This window comes from Orbicella franksi, chromosome 2, assembly GCF_964199315.1.
Source record: "Orbicella franksi chromosome 2, jaOrbFran1.1, whole genome shotgun sequence".
NCBI lineage: Eukaryota > Metazoa > Cnidaria > Anthozoa > Scleractinia > Merulinidae > Orbicella > Orbicella franksi.
Window position 1 is genome coordinate 38,155,812 of NC_138146.1, and position 25,459 is coordinate 38,181,270.

Below are 25,459 nucleotides of genomic sequence, written 5' to 3' on the forward strand. Positions count from 1 at the left end.
ATTAAAAGAACTGAATTCTCTGTGGCTGTTTGACGTCACAGTGGCTCAGGCTAGATTCGCGAAACCAAACTCAGGAAGTCGCCCTGGTCGCTTTGAACTAATTCTGCGGAATGTTATGTTGTTCGTTTTAAAGGAGCTCTGTCACGGTTTGCGCATATTGGAAAGTTCAACCTCAATTTTTCAAATTCGTCGCGGTTTGTAATCCGTGTCAATCTTCTCCATCCTTAGCCATCCTTGTTCCTTTATGGTTTATCATTATCTCTTTGGTGTTTTTCTATCTTATTAAACTGTTATGTTCAGGTTTCCTACCATTTAAAGGCAATTTTGTTTGTGGCCAAAATAACTCAAAGTGCCGTGACTGAGGTCCTTCAAAGCCAAACTTTCCTAACTAAAACTGGGCGAATGAAATAAACGTGTAAAATAAAGAACTTCAATAACGGTTAATTTTTTTGTTCGTATGTTCGTCCCCTTGGTTTGCCGGCAAGAGGCCCTGTATTGTGCTTATTTTTAGCAAGGTATTTTACATTCTCGTCTCCAGAGCCACTTGTCCCTCTTAGTTGTGGGACCGTGACACGAGTTAACAGGTGGCTCTACAGAGACATGATTTCATTGGCTAGATCCTTGGACTGGGATTTTCAATGATTAAACGTTTGTTTCGTACAGATCTTGACAGATTTTAAAAGAGAAGTAAATTCTGACGGAAAGTGGCATTCACATGCATGTTTCGATGTCGGGACTTCATTGAAAATTCTTTCTGTGAGGCGTTTCAAACTTCCTGAAGGTCTGTAGGAGCTGCGATCCAACGGTTTTAGAGCGCGGTCAACAAAGTGAGGAGAGATAGTGAAAATCTCAATCCATGAATGCTCGTATTTACTTGCATCTGGTGAGTTTTCGCGTCGGGCGAAGGGCCTGTTTACAAGAAGAGAGGGTTACCCTAGCAAGCGGGTTACCCTATAGGCTCGATTTCCGCCGCTCTCTCGTGTCCGGTCTCTTTTTTACAGGGCAGCCAGGGTTGCCCGGGTAGGCGGGTTACCCTACAGTGTGTATCTGCGTGCTAGGGTTACCCTGGAAGGCGGGTTAACTTTTTCTCTTGTAAACACTCCAGGTAGGGTTAACTCGCCTACCCGGGTTAACTTTCTACTTGTTTCCAGACCCTTTGAGTGTAACGCGCATTAAGTTGTCCCGGGTTGTAGGGTTACCCTACCTGTGAAATTTTGCTTGTAAACCCGGGCTATCTTTTGCCCTCCAGCTAGGGTTAATCCACTTGCTAGGGTAACCCTCCCCCTTGTTAACAGGCCCTAAGGAGTACTTGCCCGTTAATTACAAGCCTGCATTATTTTAAGGATTTCAAAGTAGGGAACATTAATTAACTCTTAGGGAAAATTTTACTTAATTCTTCCGTTTCGGTTTCTGTAATAAATCTTTGAGTAACGCTTATGCCATGCATCGCTCGGTTACTGTGTTAGACAAACTAGTCTTGCTGCTGTTATGTGATCGTTGTAAAAAGTATATGGGTCTTAATTAGAGGATTTCGGCTTGGTACAGGGTCCGAGAACCACTCAATACAGGTGTTAACTGTAGCGATGGAAGGTAAACAAGGAAAATAGAGAGTCTGAGTGGGAGGAGAAAATAAGACTTAAATCTTTGAAGGAATTTTAAACAGCCGCTAAATGGCCAAATGAAACACCCACACTGCAAACCCTCTTAGGTCAGTAAAGGTTAAAAGACCACAAACTGCAAAAAAAAAAATATCTTTTCAATGCTTTTATTCACCATTAATTCCCCAAGATTATTCGTTTTTCTTCCTCACATACTGGGAGAAGAAAGTTTAAAATTAAATCCCGCCGAGAAACCTTCGCCGGTTAGTTAAGGTCAGTTGTTGGACACCTCTTTGTTAAGCCATGGCAACAAGTTTTTCACTTTAGCATAGACCCCAAACTTGCCAGGTTGAGCACATCCATAGCCCCAGCTGGTGGCGCCTTGAAGGTAAAACTTCCCACCAGTCTCACACACCATCGGTCCTCCACTATCCCCCTGACAGGTGTCAATTCCACCCTGGTCCAGGCCCGCGCAGATCATGGAGTCATGGATCTTTCCTGGGTAGGCTTTATCACAGCGGGTGCGATTGACTATCGGAACCTGAGCCTGCTGAAGAATGTTTGGAGTGGCTCCACCGGAAGCAAGTCTGCCCCAGCCTGTGATCCAGCACTTGGTACCGTCAGTTGGTTCGGGGACGGAATGGGGAAGACATACCAGATTTACGTACCTGAGAACAGGAGAGAGGATTTGCAAAGGTAGTCAGATGACATAATTTGAGTGCAATGTGTAAAGGCTGATAAATATTAGCATTCAGCTATATTAAAATTGATTACTTTGGCAGATAACAGTGTCCTTGCTTTTCCAAATATCTTCTGTAAGTTCAAAATTATTGCGAGATATGCAAGTGAGCTTTGACTATATTCGGGTTCTCTTCAAAAAACCTCACTTGTTCTTCAGAAATCCTCGGGAGCTTTTTTATCTTTAGTAATTTAATTTTTTTTTTCCAGGGAGCTACGGTCATCTTCGAAATCTAGCGGCCTTCGATCAAGTTCATTCGCACTATCCTCGTTATCATTTGCACTCGTATTACAGATTTACACTCTGGTTCGTGTTATAAGAAGCAGCATTTCTTTCAAAGTCAATCAGAATTTTGTAATTTTTCAAATGTTTTAGCCACTTTATTTGCCCTCATGTATTGCAGACAAAGGATTTCCCTCGTCAATGCGATATATATTTTCGAAACTTCATTGCTCTCAACCTTATTTGTGGTAAAAGTGAACCGAAGGTCTCTTGTCACTACTGATCAGAATATGATACCAAGTAAAACTGACCTGTTTAGCGTGGCTGGTTTTTCCAATTTGAGTAAGGCAATGTCATTACTGTATTGCACAGGATTGTGGTACAATGGATGAGTTATCACTTTGACTACTTTGATGTCCTGTTCAGTTCCATCAACGCTAGCACTATTGTACTCACCAGCTCTTAAAAAAGAGTAGTAGTTAATTTCAACAGTGAATTTATTAAGCGTATATATTCAAACTTAAAGCCGAGATAGACAAGATACAACAGTGGATAGGAACTTAGTTGTTTGCAGCAACACCCGAGCTGACGAGACCCCACCACGTCGAAACAGCTGTCCACGTTGGATCATGGTGTTTAGTTTGGACTCTATCACATCGTTATCGTTTTACGTTTTCTACCTAGCATCAGCTTTTTGCATTTCTATCTTGGCCTACAGATCTTACAGGAATCCTGCTCCGTGCTGAGTACGTACTGTAACTGCCCAAACCAACCCATCCCGCCCGGGATGAGTAAACACCATTGATTAATTAACTAATTGATTAATTGATTGATTTAAATTATAAATATTTTCCCAACAACCATAACGTATTTTAACAGTATTCCTTTATCTACCTTATCACAACAGAGCTTGGTGGATCTCCCTTGACACAATGAGTCGCTGTAAGCACCCACTGAGGATAGATCAGGGAACCCCCACAATAAACAAAGCCTGATGTGGTACGTAACTGAACTTGCCAAGGCCAGTCGCCATGTTTCGCATTAGCACCACCAACAATCCTTGTGTGAGGACGAATGCCACAAGAACCTTTAAGAAATTTCAATTTAAATAGCTGTTACACAATATCGTTAACAACACACTAGCAAACAGCTTGGAATGTCTGTGGTTGCATTAAAGCAGTCTGTGACTTGAAAAGAATACAACACTTACGTGGTGGAGGAGTAGCTGCAAAATGGAAAAAAAAAATGGAAAAAGCATAATTGACTTTATTCAAAGCCTAGATAAGAAATGCTGTTTTGTATATGTTTCATCTCTAACAAGATAATACGTATTTCTAAAAGTCTAAAACTGATTTTTGCTCCGCATTGATGGTTTGTCCGTGCATGGTTTAAGTGATCGTAGCTCGACTACTGTAGCGGATTTTTGGTTGATTACTCAGTTAATTTTGCATATCATATCTTAGCCAATGAGGCTATTTTCCTCATGTCAATACTGCATAGATAGACATATATGAACTCACTCGAGGAACAACTCCCTGGAACCAACAAGAAGTCGTCTATTGCGATGTCACTTGTGTAACTGCTTCCCACTATTCCTTCAAATGTAACCTACAGCAATGACACTTAATGAAATATGACGCCTAAAACGTAGTAACAAGAAAGGAGTAAGGTAAAAAATCAACCTTTCTCAAAATTGCGAAAAACATGGAGTGGAAGGGGGTGGGGGGAGGGGGGAACCGTGCTTGTTTTCGAGATAAAGCCCATTGAAGACCATGCTTCGTTAAAAGCTTTCGTTATTTTAAGATGATCTTACCTTACAACTATCGGACATTAGTAGAATTATACTAGTATACAAATGCAAATGCTGCAATCTGATTGGCTGAGCTACTCGTACACTATCACCACTTAGAGTGCAGTGGCCGGAGGTCGTCTACGAAAAGGCAACGTGTTTTTCTTTTTTAACAAAGTTTTGAAGGAAAATTTCGATGCAAATGGATAAATTAATTCTTGAGAAGACTAAAACAAAAACATTAATGGTTTCTGACTCTAAAAATCTTGAAATTATTGAAAAAACTGATGGCGTGCGCACACAATTTCAATTTCAAATGACAATTCAATCAGAGCGATCTTTCTAAGGCACAAAGCTTAATAATACGTCGAGAGGTAATTGGAAACCGTTATTTGAAGTAAATTTCAGTTAGAATTCTACTAAAACATGTAGGCTATTTGCTCTCGATTTCTATGAGGGGATAGAAACTATCACCTGATAGAAATCTCAAGCTCATAATCTAATTGTTAATTACTGAAATTTAGATCAGACAAACGTACTCAGTTTTATACAAAAGAGTGCGCAGTAATTATGCGCAGAAACAATGGGCGTGAACGTGTTAGTTTTGAAAATTTCTTACCTCGTACATTCCTGATAAATTTACATCTATCTCCGCTTTAAGCCACTTGTTTCCTTTATCCTTACACGCAGAGAAGACTCTTGCTCCATTTAAGAACACGTTTAATTTCCCCATACTTGCGCCGAACATGTGATAGTAGAACTGAAGTCACTTCTTCCCAGTAAATAACAACTTGGGACTGACAAGGATTGCATTGTCGCCTTCCACTCGAGGACTTGATGTTTCTATGTACATATAGTAGCCTGCAACAGTAGCCAAGTGGAAAATATTTATAAAACTTCAGGCAAGAAACGTTATGACAAATGTAACAGTTTTTAACATAATATTATATTTGCATTGCTTTTTTATTTTTTATTTTTTGGGGGACTGAATGGGGAAAGGATTGGGGAAGAGATCCATACAGAATTTACCTTTTTTTGGAAGGGTAGAGCGAGGGGGAGTAAAGTGCCCGCGCTAATCGTAAACTTACCCCACTTAATCATAACGCAATAAAACTATAACTATCAAACTTTGTGAAGTTTTCTGGGAAAGTATCGGTGAGTCCAAATATTGTCCATCGAAGTTTCTTATGCAGCTATGCATAGAACTAAATATAACTGAGATGTCCAAAAAGGCTCAGAGTTCAACATGACCGACAGTTTTTTTTTCCCTAAGCATGAGCTAATCAAGTCGTGTAGTGTCATTTATTGGAACTGGTAGGCGGCAAAATTCGTCAAGTCAGTCCACCGATCATTATTCTTGGTAACATGAATGAATGAATGAACTTTAAAAGTGTACGATGTAATATTTCTATTGACTTTGATAATGCGTGTGTAATCGATAAGGGCAACTACTGTGTTCGGAAAATGCTAGAATCCTGGCACACTGCCAAAACGGTTGGCGCGGACAATAACTCAAAACCGTTACCTAGGCAATACTCCATTTTATTGTAATTAGACTTCATTTACATTTTTATCTCTTAGCTCTTGTCACACTTCTTTTGCATTCTAGTTTTATAAAATTTTTTCACACCCTTTTTCGTATATATTTGAAATACTTCTGCGAAAAAATTTTTGGATTCGGTTAAATCCTCGATTTTCTGTACTCCGACGAAATCTCGAAAATAGCTCCAAAACACCGCCATTTTGTTTCACGACCGAGTTTGAGGAGAATGGGTCGAGCGGCTGTTGTGACGTCTACCCAGGAAGGTTGAATATCTCACGTCCTCTCATTTCCTTCAGGATGGTGTAATACACATTCGAAAAGTGCGCAGAAACGTCTTCCAGAAGTGCTATCGGTTGTTGCAGCAATATCCCAGATTTAAAGAAAGATATGCTGTACAATTTACTAGCGGTGATCGGTCAATGGTTCTATAAAGACGTAAACGGTGGTTGATTTCGTCGAACCGAAACAAGCGAACTGACTCTGAGAACCATCGAAGAACTCTCACTGGAATTTGTTCCGCAGACTTTCAAACGCTATTTTCAAAATTTTCTGCTTAAAGCCAACCAACAATTTTGTAGAAAAACCACCGAAAACCGACATCTTCCAATCCCGTAGTATTTATAACATGGCCGGCAAAGTTGTGTGATCAATCAAGGAGCGTTACGACCAAATATACTGATATGTAAATAGGTCGCAACTGTACGCCACCAACCAACACTTATTTCTCTTTCGATTTAGATAAAAGTCGAAGATTAATCCTTTAGAATTACATAATAACAAAATTGTTAGACTCACAGAGTTTTTCGAAGGTTTGGAAATCAGCATACGACAAACATTCTGTGCAATAGTGTCGAAAATATGACCGCGAAACATTCATGTCTGCGGACCGCTTAGGGAACACATCCTTTTCGCTTGCCCGACGAATTTCACTGCAAACTTTGAAACACATTCACACTGGTTATTTGGAGTTACAACTTAAAACGTGAGACAATGTGAAATCGGTAATTGCATGAAATGTTTCCTTCCACCTTGCTTCCCGCAGCTTCAAAAATACTGGTGCAAACAATTCTACGATTTTCAATCGATCGAAGCCAAAGTCTCGGAAACTGCAACACTTACGTCGCTCTTATAAACATGAAGCATTCTAGAAAGTAAAACACAAACTGGATTTTATAGAACAACCATACCTTGACAAAATGCATTCTCACTGAGGACATTTGTAAACGGGCTATAAACACGCGTGGGAGTATTGTGTTTAGGTGACGAATTGAAATTACCATCCAAAGCAGTCCTTGAGTTTTCTTTCCTGCTTTTCGTTTGCCTGCTCCTCCACTTCCTATCTAGTTTTCCATTCCTAATATACAAGCAGCTCGTCCGCAAAGAAATCTTCCCCGTCGTCGCTTGAAATATTGCAAATTGATTTCTAAGCTCTCAGCAGTGAGTTCACAGTTGTCAGTTGTCGAACGTGCTCGATCGAAGTTTATTTCGGAGTCTTCCGAATCGAAACTTAACTCTGACTCCAGTGACGAACAAGAAATGATTCTGAAACAATACTTGGACGTTTTAGCCCCAAATATATTTGAACGATTAGTTTTGTTTTCCATTTTCTCGAGTAAATACAGAGAACTGACTGAGACGGCAGGTATATTTTGCAGGTCGCAGGTTGCAGGCTGCAGGTTGAAATTTAATAGGCTCTTTGCAGCTGGGGTCACGTGACCACATTTTTTCTTTTAAAAATTTCTATTATGGGCTATAACTTAAAGAATGCCAGAAATGGAAAGAGCATATTAAAAATACTAGAATGGCCAAGTTTGAGGTTCCTTGCATTAAAGAGTAAGTTTATACGACAGTTTGAATTTTCAGAAAATTTAGAGGATTTGTATGGAAATTGTTGCTGGAGAGCAAGGCCTTGCTCTCCAACAACTTTTTCCATTCAAATCTTCTTATTTTTTAAAAATTCAGACCGTCGTAAAATCTCATTCTTTATAGACGGGGGCCTCAAACTTGGCCATTTTGGTATTTTCAGTATGCTCTTTCCATTTCTGGCATTCTTTAAGTTATAGCCCATAATAGAAATTTTTTTAAGAAAAAATGTGGTCACGTGACCCCAGCTGCAAAGGACCTATTATAACTGGAAAACCGCTGGCACTTAAAAGCAACGTACAGGTGGTAGACTTACGTGACTGTTACATGACGCTGTTTACAATCGCTCAGAAAAGTGGCTTCCACTAAGTTCCGAACCGGCCGAAGCGATGGGAGCAGAGTATATTCCTATATTCCTATGATTTTAAGCCTGGAATGAATTATTGTTTTTGAAGAAACATCTGAAATATCATCTGAAATATCTGCTGAATTTGGTTTCTTTCCTGAGAGTACCAAAATGAAAGCACACTGAGCTTGTGCTAGTATATTCTGTCGGTTAAAATCTCATATTATTTCATTTCTTTCTTTATTTACTTCATTTGTGATGGCAATCTTCTGTTGTTGAGGGAAGACCCGAGCCAAATCTGGAATCGATGGAAACATCTGTGGAGCGGCCATTGTCATATCGAACTGTCAAATTATGGGTGAACAATGAACTCTTAGTCTGAACATGGATAGTAAAGAGACTCAGTCTTCTACTATCCATGATAGTTCTAGCTTTATATATTCATTAGCGTTTACCCACTCGCTTGGGACGAGAGTAATAAAGCGTCATTAATATCAATACGAAAGCCATCCAGATGGCTTTGAAGAGATTTCACTGGTCTCAGCGTGTCGATTGATAAGTACTTAGAGCGGAGCGATCACGTTTTCACTTTGTGAAACAGGCCAACTACCTTATGTAAGAACCCCTGACGAGTATATAGGTTAATAATTATTTTTAGTGCCAGCGGTTTTCCAGTTATAATTAAATTTCAACCTGCAACCTGCAACCTGCAAAATATACTTGCCGTGACTGAGGCGCCATTGTGTTTGGTTCCTGGGTAGACGTCATCAGCAGCCGCCGCCTCAGACTTCTAAAACGCGGTCGTCTAACACTTCAAGCGCGACTTTGAAAGGGCGTAGCAAATCGAGGATTCAACCAAATTCAAAAATTTTTTCGCCCAAATGCTTCGAATAACAAGTGGATTTTTCGGGTTAGGTGCACTTAAAAGGCTATAGACTGATAGTCCAAAGCTTATGTTTTAATCTTTTCAACCAGAGAAGGGTTTTCACTACGTTTTAAAAATGTAAATTTTGTGCCACGGAGGATTTCTTGAGTGGTGTAGAGTCCAAATAACTGTAACAAAAATGACCATTGCCTGCCTATCGAGCCACCCTAACGTGTCCAAACTATCTAGCAGAGGGAGACTGATTAACCCTCTATTACTAGGGGTTATAGCCGGAGAAATCGACACATGGGCGTATGGATGTTGTTGATCGGTAGCCCATAGGATAATCGCCATAGAATTCCCATGGCCAAAAAAGGAAAAAAAAAAATAGAAAACACCGCTCAAACGTTTGAAGATACTTTTCATTTTAAAATTCCTTAAGGTAAAAGGGTTCACTTTAAAAGAAAAATAATAATAAGACGGTAATCGTTAATCAAACCTGAACTACGTATACGACTGTCGCTGGCTTGGGAATGTAAATTTGACGTTCATCAGACCAAATGGACTCAAAACCCGGAGCAAATCTTATCAGTGGTATTACTGTAGTTCCAGATCTCAAGCGATCTAGCAAACATACTGCTGTCAATTTCTGGCAAAAGCTACATATACTAACAGAACAGTGGCTTTAAGCAGGGACATAAGTTGCACATGTTAGCTCTACACAAGTAATATTGTAAAACGTACGCCAATAACGGTCAATAATTAAATTATTACAATTTAATTACAACAAAAATACATCTCTACCACTTCCAGTAGTGTGGTCGTCATCTGGTCCTGTTGGAGAGGACTGAGTACTTCCCCGATTTCGCGTCCAATCAAAAGTGTCATTTGTATCCTGAACAAAGCCGCACATTGATTGGTCGAAAGTACAACGAAAGACTAAAAAGTTGGGATAGAAAATGTTTTACTACGACCGTAAACAATGTTTTGCTCAAGGGGAGGGGGAGGGGAAAGGGGAGGGGGGAGGGGAGGGAGAAGGGGAAGGGGGAAGGGATAAATTACAATAATAAATAAATTATATTTAGAGAAGAAGCCGCCACAACAGTCTTAGCGGGCTTTCATGCGGGTCCTCTATCCTGGTCGAATTGGAGAAAAATTGGTTTGGAGAAAAACTGCAGAACCCGGAAAAAAACACTCGGAGCAAGGCGAGAAAGAACGAAAAAACTTAACCCACATAGGACAGCGGACCGGAATCGGTCCCGGGTCACATTGGTGCGAGGGGGATCGCTCTCAGCAGTGCGTCATCTCTGCTTTCCAGACTTAATACCTACCTTGCAATTGTGGGCTTGTGGGTAGCGAGGTGGTTGCTGGAGTCGATGGACTTACTACCAAAAGATAGAAAAGTGATCCAGAAATTAAGAACAACAGTTCATTATTTGCATGACACAATGCAAGTCGAAAGTTAATAGCAACCCTAAAATATAATTGGAATTGGTTCTACGTACAAATAATATGAAAAGGCTCACCTAGAAAATGAATAAATAAATAATTAAAGAAATGAAATAATAAGTAGAAATTTAGTAAACTTACTGAAATACTAAGACACTCGACGTGAAAATGAAATGAATTGATAACTTTAAATTAATTAGGTTAAAAATCTACTCATTACTAACACGTTCTAACTTTATTCAAATCAAAATGCCTTTCTATTTTTGCCAGAGATTCTCTCTTTTAGAATTCTATACTCTATTTAACTGTAGAAGCACTGTCAACAAGAAATAAATTTCTCCTCCGATTGAATAATTGAACTTTTTTTTCGATCAGGTTTTGTTCATAACGCGTGTTGTTTTTTGGTATGAACTCACTTGTGGGACAACTCCCTGGAGCCAGCCGGAAATCGTCTATTGCGATGTCACCGCGGAAACTGCTTCCCCGTATCCCTTCAAATAAAACCTAAAATCATTATAAAAGATACAAGTCAGGGAGTAACAACAAAGACTAGAAACCAGAAACTCGGACGTACAATGGGGGAGGAGGGAGTTGGATGCCACCCTCCCTTAAGGTCTTTTCAAAGTTTTGAAAAGGCGATCTACTCTAACGGGCTAAAACTTACAGTAGCTATTCATTCATCTTCCACGGAAATTTTGATATGTCAATTGTGTGTCTGTCATCTTTGATGTTGCCATGGCAACCGCCAATTTCATGTAGATTTAGCCAAAAATCAACTTTTTCCACATAATTCTGAAGTTTTTTTCCAGTTTTTTTTTATCAAATTGCAGAAATTCACGAATTTGTACATTTCACAAGCATTCTGGCTTTATTTTGCATTAATTTCCATTACTTGTTGACTTTTTAAGAAAATAGTATATCTAAGATGGGGAATCCAAGATGGCGGATCAAAAAACGTCATTTGGCGTCATATGACGTCATTACCAACAAAAATGGTATCAACCTGTAGAGCTAGCTTAGGGCTATCTAATCAATGTAAATTTATTTCGCTGTGCCTTAACAGAAAAAAAAACACCCAAGAGGTGAGGGGTTCTGTTGGCCTCCCCTCTCCCTTTAGTCTACTTGTACCGCGTTGGGGGTATGAGTTAGCTTGTACGTCCGAAGGTTTATACAAGTAATAAACTGCAAGACTGATACTACGTGAAAAACGTTTCGAGACACCAACATGACAAGAACCGATAAAGTAGGATTGCAACAGTGGACAGCTGTTTCGCCCTTCTTGGGGCTCGTCAGCACTGTGTAGCGAAGATATGTAACGCCAGCCCAACAGCCAACGCACATCAATTTCAAAATGACCCGTTCACTATATCAAGTTCCGTACTTTGAACTCACTTGCATCCCGAAACACGCGTTGCCACATCACGTGTTTCGGGGTGCAAGGAGACAAAGTGTCAAGATTGGTGTCTCGAAAAGCAAAAGAATAAATGTGGTTGGACAAGGCCAGCATAAACATTTAAACATTCAACCGCATGGCCAGTACCATGCTTTACATGTTTTGCCTGATCAGATCTCTTGTAGATCCTACGTTGGCAGCGTTTATCGTATGCAGTCCCTTGCAGTTTCTGGTTTCTCATTTATGTATTTTCGGACCGTAGGTCTTTTCAGATCCGATACGCTGCGTTTTTAAAGCATGGTACTGGCCATGCGGTTGAATGTTTGAATTATTATGCGCAGGACAACTTCTGAAAACAAATGAACTTAGTGGAACCTTACCTCGCCGAAAAGCACTATCCCACGAAATTCGACATCAGCCAGGCTGTATGCATGGTCGCCGCATGCTTATCCCACCCTTATTGCCTTTGTTAAAACTTCTTCTCAATTACCAGTTAAATTTCTACCTTAAATGTGGCCGTGCACAATCATTTCAGGGCAACACTATTCTAGGAGCCCAAGAGCCCTGAGCAAACAAGTAATGCTAGATTTGGTTCATTTTTTCTTTGATAATCCAGTGCAGTCTTCTCTGACCCACTCGCATCGTATTTAATTTAAAATATCTTACATTTCATTGAAATTAAGTTATTAAGGCATGTTTGCACTTTCAGTCTAGCCATACATGTTTCATACCGCGTACATTCCCGATACATGCACATCTACAGCTGCTCTCAGCCACATGTTGCCCTTATCCCCACTTGCGGTGAAAACTTTGTTTCCATTAATCATCACATTTAGCGTCGCAATGTCTGCACCATACATGTGATAATAGAACATAAGACACATGTTTCCACCAAATTGCAGCTTGGGGCTGTTTATTTTTGCATTGTCACCTTGGCTAGCGTACGTTGCTTCTATGTACATGTATGATCCTGCAACGACAGACAGATCGGGGGAAAATTTTAATTGTTTGTCATTGTCTCTACCACTGTGAGAGCAGTATTAATTTGGCCTCCAAAAACAGACTGAGGCATGGAGGATGTCTGTGGCATGTCTGTAGATGTTTTACTTTTCAGGTTTTACAAGACTAATCGGTCTACCCTATTTATGAACAGACCCTTAAATCAATAGACCCTGTTTCAGACCTGCCTTATGATTGGTTCCCTAGATAAGACCAATGTTAAATTGCCGTGAACATAATTTGTCAAAGGCTTTTGTTGATGGTCTTATCGATAATGATGACAAAAAGCTTCCTTTTCAAGAGTAGAGTGCAAAAACCATACCCTATTTTTGACAAAAATGGCCAAAATAGATACCCTGTTTATGACCAAAACGGCTGAAAAACCATACCCTTTGGGGCCTCACATACCGTTATTACCCATATAAGGGAGTACCCCTGGATCAAATACTAAATGATAGTAACAGAGGAGACGGAAACTGAAGCAAATTAAAGTTCTCATCATACCATTTCCGGTGTGGTCAGCGGAAGGGCCTGTACCCAACGATGGAGTTCTCCCTTTTATTCGCGTCCAGTCAAATACGTCATTTTTGTCTTGAACAAACCTGCACATCGATTTGTCGAAATTGCACTCAAAGGCTGAAAGAAGTTACAAAGTGGATCATTTAATGATAATCGATAATGTTGTTCAAGGTGCGAGAGATGCCTGTTGTCTTTTATTAAATTTATGAGTTTATATATTGCCTTAGCAACCTCTTTTGGAGTTGAGATTTCAATTTAGACTTATTATGGAACTTGCTTTAACTTACCACATCCTCCTCCTCCTCCTCCTCCTCCTGCCCCGCCGCCACATTCTTTCAGCACCACATTGTCAACAGCAATATCACCAGTGTAACTGTATCCACGTATTCCTTCGAATATCAACTGCAAAGTTGGAAAATTCAATAAATAGAATAAATAAAAAAAATTCTCACTTGGATTTCTAAACTGCCAAAAATCTTTCACTTTTAACTGATTTAATACTTTGTGTTACTTAAGCATATTTATTTCTTACACATATTTAAATGAAGACAAGATGACGGGGGACTAGTTTGGATCCTCTAGATGAGAAGATTGGGTGCTAGTTGGCTTGTGCAACTACCTCGAGTTGGCCGCTTCGCTTTTGTGTACCATTTATCGGTTTTAAGATACTTCATTTTTATTGTCCCAACTTTCAGTTCCTTAGGTAGGTTTTTTTTTTATTTTATAGCTTGTTTTGAGATGCGGTACGTTGTCGTTTTGCATGTATCGAAAATCTATCTTTGTATCCTTCGTTAATTGCGTATTTGAGCTTATGCTTAATTGCATGTCCGTTTTTATTTATCAAAAATCCAGCTTCCTAATTTCGTGTAGTCTTTGAAAATGTTGATTGCAGTTGCATTGTCTATTGATAGCTTTCTTTCATTATTCCTTCAGGTGTCCATATCGGGAGTTAGTTTGCTCGCACAAGCCAACATATCCAGAATCGGTCAATTTGGCTTGTGGTTAGTGCAGGTTGCACAGGGGCTGGTACGCTTGCGCAAGCTAAAATTTATCGGCCTGAATGTTCGGCACGGGTTGCCCTGTACAGCGAAAAGATCATTGTACTTTTGCAAGCCAATATTTCGCTAGCCAACATTTATATCGGCTTGAACTGACTGATGTAGGCAGCACTTCAGAGTGAGATATATTGTCAGGAATTTTCAGAGAGCTTCAGAGATTGTCAGAATCTCTCAGAAACTAAGAAAGAATGCCTTGCACTTGCATTGTGCTTGCATTGTTAGAAATACACTTGAACAGTGTTAACAGTCACCCTGTTGTTGCTTCTTCAAGATCAAAAGTTAGTATGCGAATCTCGGTTGAACAATACCGGTCAAGGATCGGCTTTCATAACCATTTCGCGAATGCAAAGGATGCCCTATCACGTTTTAAGGATCAGTTCTGGAATATGATGCGCGTGGCGCCAATTACGGACAACGATGTCGTTTTGTGGAAAATTTGCTACAATTCTTGGAGCCAAGACACTAATTCTCATGCCAAAATTGAAACAAGTTGTCACACAATACAAATTTGGAATGAAGTGATGCTTTGGTTGACACAAATGATGTGCTACAAGATGTATATTCCATTACTTATAAGGCAAACAAATGACGTGGAGGAAAATCTAAATCCTACAATTTTTGATGTCATCTATCCGACCATCATTTTCTCCGAATAAGAGCATGCGTGAAATGGACACGCACCCTCTAACTAAATGTAAACGCTCTAAACGTAAACACAATCTAAAATTACTTGCGAGTGGCTTCCAGAATACTTCGAGGTTAACACTTGCCACAACTCATTGGATTTCAAAACAAATATTTTAGAGGGATCATTAAAGTTTAAGATAAGAATACTACTCCAAATAACTATAAAATGCTATTTGCTAATTAAAATTTCTCAAATTATTGCAATTGTAATGACACAAATGTCATTTTGTTTTAAAGTGAGGTTAAAAGTTTGTCTTTGAAAAGAGTTGATAAGATTAAAATCACAATAAAAACGTTCGCTGGCTAAAAATTTCAAAAAGGAACATGAGTGAACCAAAACCTTGCGTAGCGACTCACTTGCCAAGAGCGAATTACTTTTTTTAAAGTTGGAAGATATATTGCCTCCAGGTAAAACATAAACAATAGCATAGACTGACCAGAACTTCCCTCTTACACGGCTTGAGTATTCTTTGGCTTTCAAATCAATGTTGTGTAACCCAACCGCCGCTCTGTATTGCATTAAAGAAACCATGATCTAAGCTACATTAACCAGTTCTGATCAAGACAAAACCTTCAGGTAGCTCACCTTTTCATTACACTATTCTCCATTACTTTCTGCTATCTCAACTAGTTTCGCAGCGAACTTCTTCAATGCTCTTCTCCAATTCAAGTTCAATATTACCGATATTTCAGCCCACAGATAAGTTTAGTTCAGGCCCTAAACAACGCTCACCAATACGTAAATGTCACCTAAAATGTGGACCCTTGACTTATCGCGTGTACCACACACTTAAGTTTAGTTCAGATATTTCAGTGCTCATACAATGCTCATACAGTGCTCTGACATTGCTCATTCGATTCAACTCAAGACAGGCAAAGGTCCGGCCTAAACAACGCTTATTAATACGTAAATTTAATGTGGACCCTTGACCTATCGCGTGTGCGACTTGCTTGTCGATCTAAAGTTGTATAAATGGACGATATGTTCTTATTTTGAGTTTGTCTGTGAGCGCAAATTTTTCGGATTCTCGACAAAGCACAATCCACACTCAAAATCTTCGTTTAAAAGCTTAAAATAAAGGCACTCCGCCGATCCTACAAACTCCAAAGGTCGGCCGCAAACGTAGCTCTCAGAGTGCATTTCGCTTCCACAGAGGGGTAATCGTGCGCGACATAAGCGCGACGGACATAAGCGCGACGAAATAAGTGAGAAATTACTATCCAAAGGAATGCAGCACGCCAGCTATAAGCGCATGACTACGTCATCGCTTAAAAAAAAAAAGAATCACTTTTCGTGCATACTACATGAGGTACAGGAACTGGCAAACCTCCACTACATGAACTGCATTGCTCTGATGGATTTACTCATTCTCGATTGAGCCACTCTACCTTGTAAACTTCTCGTCGCCTTGCACAACATATTTTTCTTCTCGCCTGAAGACGATAGCGTAGTCTGCTTTACGCGACTCAGCGCCCGATTAGATCGAGTGCAAATAGGTTGAGAATAAGATCGAAGCGACTCTGCTCGCAGGGTAGCTGTGAAAGATCTTCATAGAAATTGAGTTTTTTTCATTATTGTAAATTACAAACACGCAACATGTAAGCCATCGGATGCAAATTGAAGTCGATTACGCGAAACAACAAGGTCACGCAACGTCAAAAACCGTGTTCTTATCGGTTCCAAACCTTAAATAAGTACATGTAGCTACTTGTGGATGTTCTTCACCAAAAAAGAGGGTTGAACATGAAAAGAAAAAGACCAGTGGCTTTAAAAAAAAAAAACACGAAAAAAAGCCGGCAAATCCCGGAATCGAACTTGGCTTCACTAGATTGGAACAAAGAAACCTTATTTAGACGTCAAGAAATATTCGAAATTGCCGCCTTTAAGAAAAAGACTTTAAGGTCATTCAAGCTATAGCTACTGTCAAGCTAATAGATGTGAAGAAAACCACAAGTTTAAGCCGTCTGTCAAGACTGGAAATGAAAACAGCAATTTCATGGCATTATTCGACGAAAATAAGCTTATCGCCAAAACGAGGCTACGCCTCGGGCGAGTTTTAAGAAATGCCTCCCACAAGGGAGGCAAGGCGCTTTTCACCTCTTATTTAAAGTTAGTCGCATTATAGTTGCCTTGGAGGCTCCTCATGCGGATGGACCGGTGAGGGTGGGACTCTGCACATCTACCAATTTTTAATTTCAATTTCTAATTTTAAACAACATCAAATCTTCAAAATTTCCTATTTCCATAAAGTTTACTAGTCCTTTGAGAAAAACTATTTATCACCAAATATACCCAAAAATCACCAAAAAATTTACAAAACAGCCCAAAACGTACATATGTCAGATGAGCAGAGAGAGTTTTGACTGCTTGAAACGTGAACGAGATATTTGCGTTAAACCACAATACCCGGCCAAAATACGGCCTTTATGTTAACCCCCGCCTTAAACTGATGTAAACTTTCAAAGAAAACCGAAATCATTATATCTACCACCGATGCGATCTCACATTCGTATCAGTGAAGTTAAGCGTGACGTAGGAAATATATTCTTGAAAGGTGGATGCTTATACAATAGAAACGAGCGTTGATGAAGCTCGAAAACTTTGCTGATAAAATAATAATAATAATAATAATAAATTTATTTACGTGTCAATGAGATTTAGCATTGCTGCTAATTTGGGACACCTAAAAAGAGTTACGATCATTGGGATTATGTACAAATTAAATTTTTAAACATTATAGTTATTTACAAGATAAAAGCCTATCTATCAAAATAAAAGTACAAAAGAGAATAAAGTTACAAATAAAGTTAACTAAGGTAAAGTCTGCATGCGAGCCAAGTGGCCCATCAGGCCGGAGCTTATCCCGGTTTCTGTAGCATGAAGTGACTAGGAGTATTTCTACTCCCCCCCTGGATGGTATGCTAGTCCATCGCAGGGTTACCCCCAGCATTAAGTTCGCCGGTACCCATTTATACACCTGGGTGGAGAGAGGCACTGTGAGAGTAAAGTGTCTTGCCCAAGAACACAACACAATGTCCCCGGCCAGGGCTCGAACCCGGACCGCTCGATCCGGAGACGAGCGCACTAACCATGAGGGCCACCGCGCCTAAGAATGCTGAAAATAGTTGAGCACATATGACATTTGCATCCACTACTAGCATTAATTGAAATGTTTAAATCCCTTTTCCTTATTTAATTTTAAAATCCTTTACCTCTGAAGCTCCCGGGTCTGTTACGTTAACGGTGGCTTGTTTCCACTGATTTCCTTGCTCACTTGTCTTCGTAAATATTTTCTTTTGCCCAACATACACGTTAAGTGTCCCTATCGTTCTACCGTACATGTGATAGTAGAAGGACAAGCACTTTTTAGAGCTGAATGACAAACCACCTTTAACGAGCTTTGCGTTATCTCCTTGACTCATTCCAGATACTTCGATGTAAGCATATTTCCCTGTTATAAAAAGAAAAATAATAACCCTCATGATTATTTTTTGGTTGAGTAAAACAAAGGAAAAGTTCAAGTGCGGATATTATCGGATGACGTGTGTTGCTACGACATTATGCAAAGGAATATATACCACGATATCAGAAGTTTCAGTATTTAAACTGTGGTTAACGAGCTCTGTAGTCTACATCATAGCTGTCATCTAAGGTTGTTACCAGTTCTGTTATCTTCCCCATGTTAGCCATTGTGCAATAACCTTAGGTCAATGTCCAATGCAACTCAATCGTTTTACTATATGGGAAATTATGCAACAAAGCTCCCAGTGATTTTCCACCGTGCTCTCATGTGATTTCAGCGTTCTATACCCCTCCCAACTCCTTCAATCCCCAGTTAGTAAAATTCCATTGTTTTCTGACCCTGTCCCTGTTGTGAGGTAGTATTCAAGCTAGGCCGTTCTCCGCTTTTCCCTCCCTCACTCCCTGTATTGGTAGCTTTGTCCTTTCCCATCTTTTTCCCCCATGTGGTTGTAATTACCTTTCGTGAGAAGGTGGCTTTCGCCTGCTGAACCTTCTCGGCTTATTCATTGCCACGTTCTATTTGTTATATTGTGTGTACACCATTTCTGCTTAGTCAATAAAGGTTTTTTGGTGGCAGGGAAGTGCAACTTAGGCTGCAATTTGTCCCACAGTAAGTGCTATCGCCACCCTTGGAAATAGTTCCGAATCTCTCCAGGATGTTGTCATCGTACCATCTGACCTATTGTCCTCCCAGAGGGGCACCCCTCTTCCGGTCCATCCTATGTTACTCCCAAGGAAAGAGGTCCGGATCTCTCCAGGATGGTGCCATCGTACCATCTGACCAATTGTCCTCCCAGAAGGGCACCTCTCTCTTGGTCCCCCTAGTAACATAGGTTCCCCTAGAGACGCTGCTACTCTAGGGGAGATAGGCTCTGTCTTCCCTGCCACCCATGTTTTGCCACCATAATCAGTGCTTTGTTTCAGTTTCCTGCATCTCTCCAGCAAAAGTAGGGGGGAGGTTGCAATGTTGTCACCCATATAAATATCCTCACTGGTACTGTTAGATCTGCCCCTCCCCCTATATGGGTGTGGCTTTAATAATTTATATTAAATTGCTCATTAAGTCCGGATAGTCGAGTGTCTACAAAGGTCAAAGCCGCAAGAAAGACCAATGTCAAACATGTCGCGTTCTTATACTTCTGCTGACTGGTGGGAAAAAAGAGATAACCTGTGGAAAGCACTATTTTTTACAGTTTCCCATAAACACATAGTCACGTCAAATGCTAACAGATACACCGGGTCGCACGGATCACAGGACACGGGTGTCCGTTGTCTGTAACCGATCTCTGTCTAAAGGAGCTAACTCACGATATTTGGAGTTATTTTGGCCACGTACAAGTTTACCATTAAATGGAAGGAAACCTGAAAATAGTAGTTTGCTAAGATAGAAAAACAACAAAGAGATAACTAATAAACCTTAAAGGAACAAGGATAGCTTAGGATAGGGAAGGTCTCACAAACCACAAACTTTTCAACATGTGCAAACTGTCACGTAGCTTCTTTAAACGGGCTAAAGTAGGTGGAAACTGTCCGCAATAAGCAGGTCTCACGTAAAGGTTGTTTGCACCGTGTCGGATAATTGTTTTCAGTGCTATTGCTATTGCAGGAGACAAATACAGCACAAAAACGGGCAGTTATTGCAGTTGCATTAGCTCTGTAGTTCTTGTTGCTTTATTCCCGTTTTAATTTTAGTGTCGAAAGTGAGTACTTAGGTCGTGGTCTTAATATATAAATGCCTTTAATACTTGTTATCGTTGTATACTTGTGTAGATGTAGTTGTTCAGTATTATTGTTGGTGTTGTTCCTGCTGTTGTCGTTGTTTTTTCTTTCTTTCTTTCTTTTTTTTTTTTTTGTGCTGTCACCATTGCCGTCTGTGGCCTTGGTGGGCTCGGGTTTAGAATTTTTTTTACCAAGCCGAATATCGGGGGAACAATGAAATGTCGTCAGTGCTAAAATTATATACATTTCCTAAAAATATTTTACCATTTCCAGAGACATCCTGGGTTGGCCCTGTACCATGAGATGGGGTTCTTCCAGAATTTATTGTCCAGTTGAAGGTGTCGTTCGATGATTGAACAAATCCGCAAAGATCGCTATCGAAGGAGCAGTTAAACACTGTGAATAGGAAAGACCCAAAATAGGGAAAATAGTAAGAACTGCGTAAGGCATGATCAAGATTGGCATCGTCTGAATGCAATGTAAAGTGCAACTTCCTTATCCTGCGCCTATCTGCCATTTTCATGTAATGTATCAAACACGTGCATATTAATAAATTTGTTTGGTTATACTTCTAAACTTGCCAAAGGTTCGGATAAAATGCCGCTATAATTCCGCAAACGTTAATGGAGTTTATCATCTGCGCGATCTACTTCAAAACGATCTCTGGTGCAAAACCTTTAATATGGAAATGGATTTTTTCCATTTTATTGCATTGCTACTTGAAAGGATACGCACCCAGTATTTGCTTTGAAACAGGAGTAAAAGTTCACAAGAAAACGGCATAGTAATTGATGGCTATAACATAATCAAAGTTTAAGGTAGAAGGCCTCTGAAAACTTCCACTTCCCAAATTCAACTCACAGAAGTTTCAAAAATCCCTGTCTGAATAAGGCTGATGAGGTTTGACTGCATTTGATATAAATGTATAAGATTTCTCTTACCAATGCTCCCAGAAGCCGTGGGCAGTGGAGGTGTGTTGGGCGGTAGTGGGGAGCCTGCTGTGAGTGAAAAGAGACTGGTAGTTTAGTATTGTCTTTCTTAATGTAACCTTCTGTGGACTGATTTAAAAACAAACGTCATCCATTTATAATTTAATGGTAGTTTGCGTGAGATTCATTGGTACTAATTCCATTAAAATTGAATGGTTGTAGACTTTCTTAATTCTAAATTAGCTATGTTGATTTTTATAATCAATCTTAACCAAGACGTTCTTCAATTTGCTGAAATCTGGAACAACACATTTGACGCTTTAATCCACCGGTTTCGAATTTGATCTTCGTGTTGAAGTTCGTCCTTTTCACTTTTTTGTTGTATGCTAATAGTTCTTGTTGTTGTTGTGTGTTTTATTTTTACTATACTGAATAGAAAACATTAACTTCCGCGTTCTAGCTACGGAAAGAAAAATGCAATGCTGAAAGAAAATATCGTTTTTTTTAAGTTACGTTGCCAAAACACTCTGTAAATGGGATTTCTTCGTTTGAAGAAGCCTGAGATCTCCGATTTTGTAGAACAAACCTAAGCTAAGCGAAAACTAACCTAACTAACCTAAGCTAAAACTCCATCCTACCTGTAACAGCGTTTCTCAGTTGCAGCAGCACCAGCACCTGCAATATCATCTTGAGACGATTAGAGATTAGTCTCCTTTTGGATTGATGTCACGCAACGTTGCCCCAAAAGAAGAGTGCGAAAATTACTGTACCAGAGCCATATTTATGCTCATGCATGTGAAATAAGACTCGCCTTCATTAAAAAATTAATCGTTCTCTAAGCAAACAACATTGACAATTCTGAAACACGGGCGCAAAGACAATGTTTTCTTTATTTTTTTTCCTAATCGATTTCACTAAAGCTAGTCAAGAAACTGTTCTGTAATGGTTCTATTGAGGGGTTTTCTAAACCCTACGTTGAGTCTGGAAACCCTCTCTTTGATACAACACACCAGCTAATTAGCCTTGGTCGAACCAGCGAAACCAAATGAAATAGTCGCCGCCGCCTTTTTTTTTTCGAAATAATTGAATTTCGTCTTAAGAAAATATTGATGGTAACTTAATGTTACCTTTTTTTTTAAATCTTAGCTGTTTCTTGCTTTAATTTGTAAATAGGAAAGCAATGGATTTCCGGAAAGGCGCCTCACAAAAACAAACATGTTTCTGTTTTAAAACTGGACTTAGAGTAACAGTTTAAAATACTGATGACGTCTATGATAACACTGTAAACCTTGTATGGAGACGTCTTCTGGTTTAAACAGCATCGTAACAAAATGAAAACACTGTCCATTAAAAACTGCCGAATGAGATCGACCGAAATTAAAACAGTTCGGATATTTATTACATTCTACAGTAACGTTCGTCGTGAAAGAATTAACCATCTCCACTATACCTTCAGATATTCTTTTATTTTCTTCTATCGACAAACTGTAGAAAGCTTAATTAATTAAAAGCTTCTCGAATTGTGGTGTTCAAATTTGCACAAGTGAAAAAACATTGCCAAGTCTAAAACTTTGAAATTGTGGATATTAGACTGAAAATAACTTAGTTCTTAAAAGTTCTTTCTCGAATATTTAAGAATAGATACAATTACAATTGCATTATGCTTTAATTTCTTCAATACATTAGCACTTGTATATTCAGCCGGCACCGTCAGAACACGAACCATTTCAATTTTGTGATTGCTATTGGTTAGACCACGAAATACTCCTAAAACCACATTTTCGTGAGCTTCCAAAATATACTTTCCGGCATGGCCTTAGCGATCATGGTAATACCCTCTAAAATAACAACAAAACGCCGTTTACAAGTTTCAACTTAAGTTTTTGATCGTTTTCAGTTTCAAATGATTGTCTTTAGTAAAGTCTTTATTTTCTTTACCAAGATGGTAGTACCCTCTAAAATATCAACAAAACGCCGTTTTCACTTTTCAACTTAAGTCTTTGATCGTTTTCAGTTTTGAATTATCTTAAATAAAGTTTTTATTTTCTTTTACAAGAACTTCCAGGCAACATAGCATAACCTATGTATACAGCACACCCTACTTACTTAGCCTTTACTGTTATTTCACCGTACACACCTGTACTGACGTTATCTCGCACGCCCTCAGGTAAATACGCATCGATTTATACGGCAGGGTATTCTGTCTTAACGGTGTAGGTTTTCAAGGTTTTAAATCGAATTTTTCTAGAAATTTTGCTATTGTCGTTCAGGTTACCAAAAACAAAGATTCACAATCTACCTTGATAAGGTTTTATTAAACGTAGATAAGTTTTAGCCGGAATTCTTTTAAAACTAGAGCGTGTGCACACACAGCATCTTACGTTATGCTTTAGCTTTGATTGTACGTTTCGTATTTTGTTGATGTTCTGATAAAACTAACGGTGCTGCGAGCACCGCTGAGCTGTGGGTGCACGAGTGGAGACTAGCACTCAGCAAACTAGTGACGCATTTAGCAATAGCAAGGAGCAACTTCAACGTTTCTTTTGTGCTGCTCAGAGAGCTCTCGCATGCACCATTTACCAAAAAGGAACTGGGTTTTTTCAATAGAAGCTAAGTGCGCCGCTTTTCAACGGAGTACTCACAGAGTGTACCTACTCGCTGTTTACGATTTTTTTTTAATATAATGAACACTAGACATTGACTCTCCAATAAGACTGAGACGAACGCCGAACCAAAAAGTCAAGAACTGCCGTAAACAAAACTTCGAAGATGAGGCAAACATCATGCAATTAGATAAAGAGGATACTCAACGAAGCAGCTTGAATGGTAAATATCTAAGCTTTAACTCTTGCGATTAGTGTCTTGATTCTTCTGTTTGTTCTTATTGAGATCAACAAGTTTACTTATAAAGTTCGATTTGACATTGCAGCACGGAGCTCGAGTAAAATGCTCTTTTCGCGTCTAGTTGTAAAGATAAAATCTCACGCAAGTAAACGTTCTCAATTTCGAGCTTTGATTCAGTTCTGTCAGAGTTGACTGACCGATTAGCATGTGCAATAATAATTATATAGATCGATTTAGGTTAGCGTTGAATCGGAGCTCCTCAGTTATTTTTATTTTTACTAGACTTTACAGAAGATTTGCCTTGTGGTAAGTTAGCTTCCGATATATTAAACACAAGGGAAAATAAACGGAAAATTCATATTTAGAAACTACGTTTTAAAACAATAATCAAGAGTTTCTTTCCCACGCTACAAAATGCTAAAATTGAAATACATACATAGCAAAACAAAGTGTCGAAATGTTTCAAATTAAAAAAATAATTAAATTAAAAAATGTGGAGCAACAGCAACAAAAACGGCCCAATAGTTATGTGAGCAATGGATTTTCAACTTGGTCAATTTACAGCTTCCTACTTTTTTTTGTTCTTACAAAGCACGGAACAAACTGAAGAGGTCGCCTTGCATCGTCAGCTATGTGGATTATCATGGCATTGTGCATTCAAAGCAAGACGATATCCGTCTACAGGTGATCAATCGGAATAAAACTAGACTTCCTAAAACTAGAATCGCAATTCCTTTGGCTTATTTTACGTGACATTAGTGGTTCTAAGGCAACATAAACACGACGCCGTTTGATAGGATCGTTTGTCTTCAAAATGACAAAGAGGAAAACATTCTTGCCTTAATTGGTGCGCGCATAACGTATCGAATTGCTATCTTCATGCGATCTTTCCAGCACACCAGCTTTTAAGTGTTCGCTCACTTGTTGAGAACTAAAAGCCAAAGAATACATAAATATCCCTAGAGGAAGGGGAAAAATAGTTTTGATTACATCCAGTGCTGGGTCTTAAATCCTATCATCTCGGAACTCAGTGTAACTGCAATTATGTCTTTGGTCCTTAAAATGGCTCTTCCTCTCTTCTTTTCCCAGTTACAAAGGAAGTTAAAATTTGGCCACCTCTTACAAAACATTGTTTTACATGATTTTATGTTGGAGCGATTAAACGAGGCGTGGTTAATTTGGACAACAGATAATCCCACAAAATAACTGGATAATTTGTGCAGTGAGTAACATCTAACGCATCACTAAACCTTTACGAAGTTCCGAAAACGTGAGACTTAGCGACTCGAGATTATTTGTGCAGCCGGCAAAATATCACATAGAAGGATGGATATTTATGTTTTTTGGGCCTTTCTCATCGAATTCGACGCAAAC

At 39.3% G+C, this 25,459-nt stretch overlaps 1 pseudogene across 1 annotated transcript; it reads right to left on the minus strand.

The window, feature by feature from the left end:
* Positions 1–1,540: 1,540 nt before the first annotated feature.
* LOC145479768 (MAM and LDL-receptor class A domain-containing protein 1-like) lies at positions 1,541–22,347 on the minus strand (annotated as a pseudogene). Its single transcript, XR_014048457.1, has 16 exons — positions 21,880–22,347; positions 21,254–21,310; positions 20,577–20,708; positions 18,284–18,522; positions 13,613–13,727; positions 13,311–13,442; positions 12,539–12,777; positions 10,831–10,918; positions 10,297–10,350; positions 9,770–9,904; positions 4,968–5,209; positions 4,080–4,167; positions 3,770–3,784; positions 3,454–3,646; positions 2,871–3,020; positions 1,541–2,266 (listed from the first exon to the last, which is right to left on the minus strand). The product of XR_014048457.1 is annotated as an MAM and LDL-receptor class A domain-containing protein 1-like (transcript).
* Positions 22,348–25,459: the final 3,112 nt, after the last annotated feature.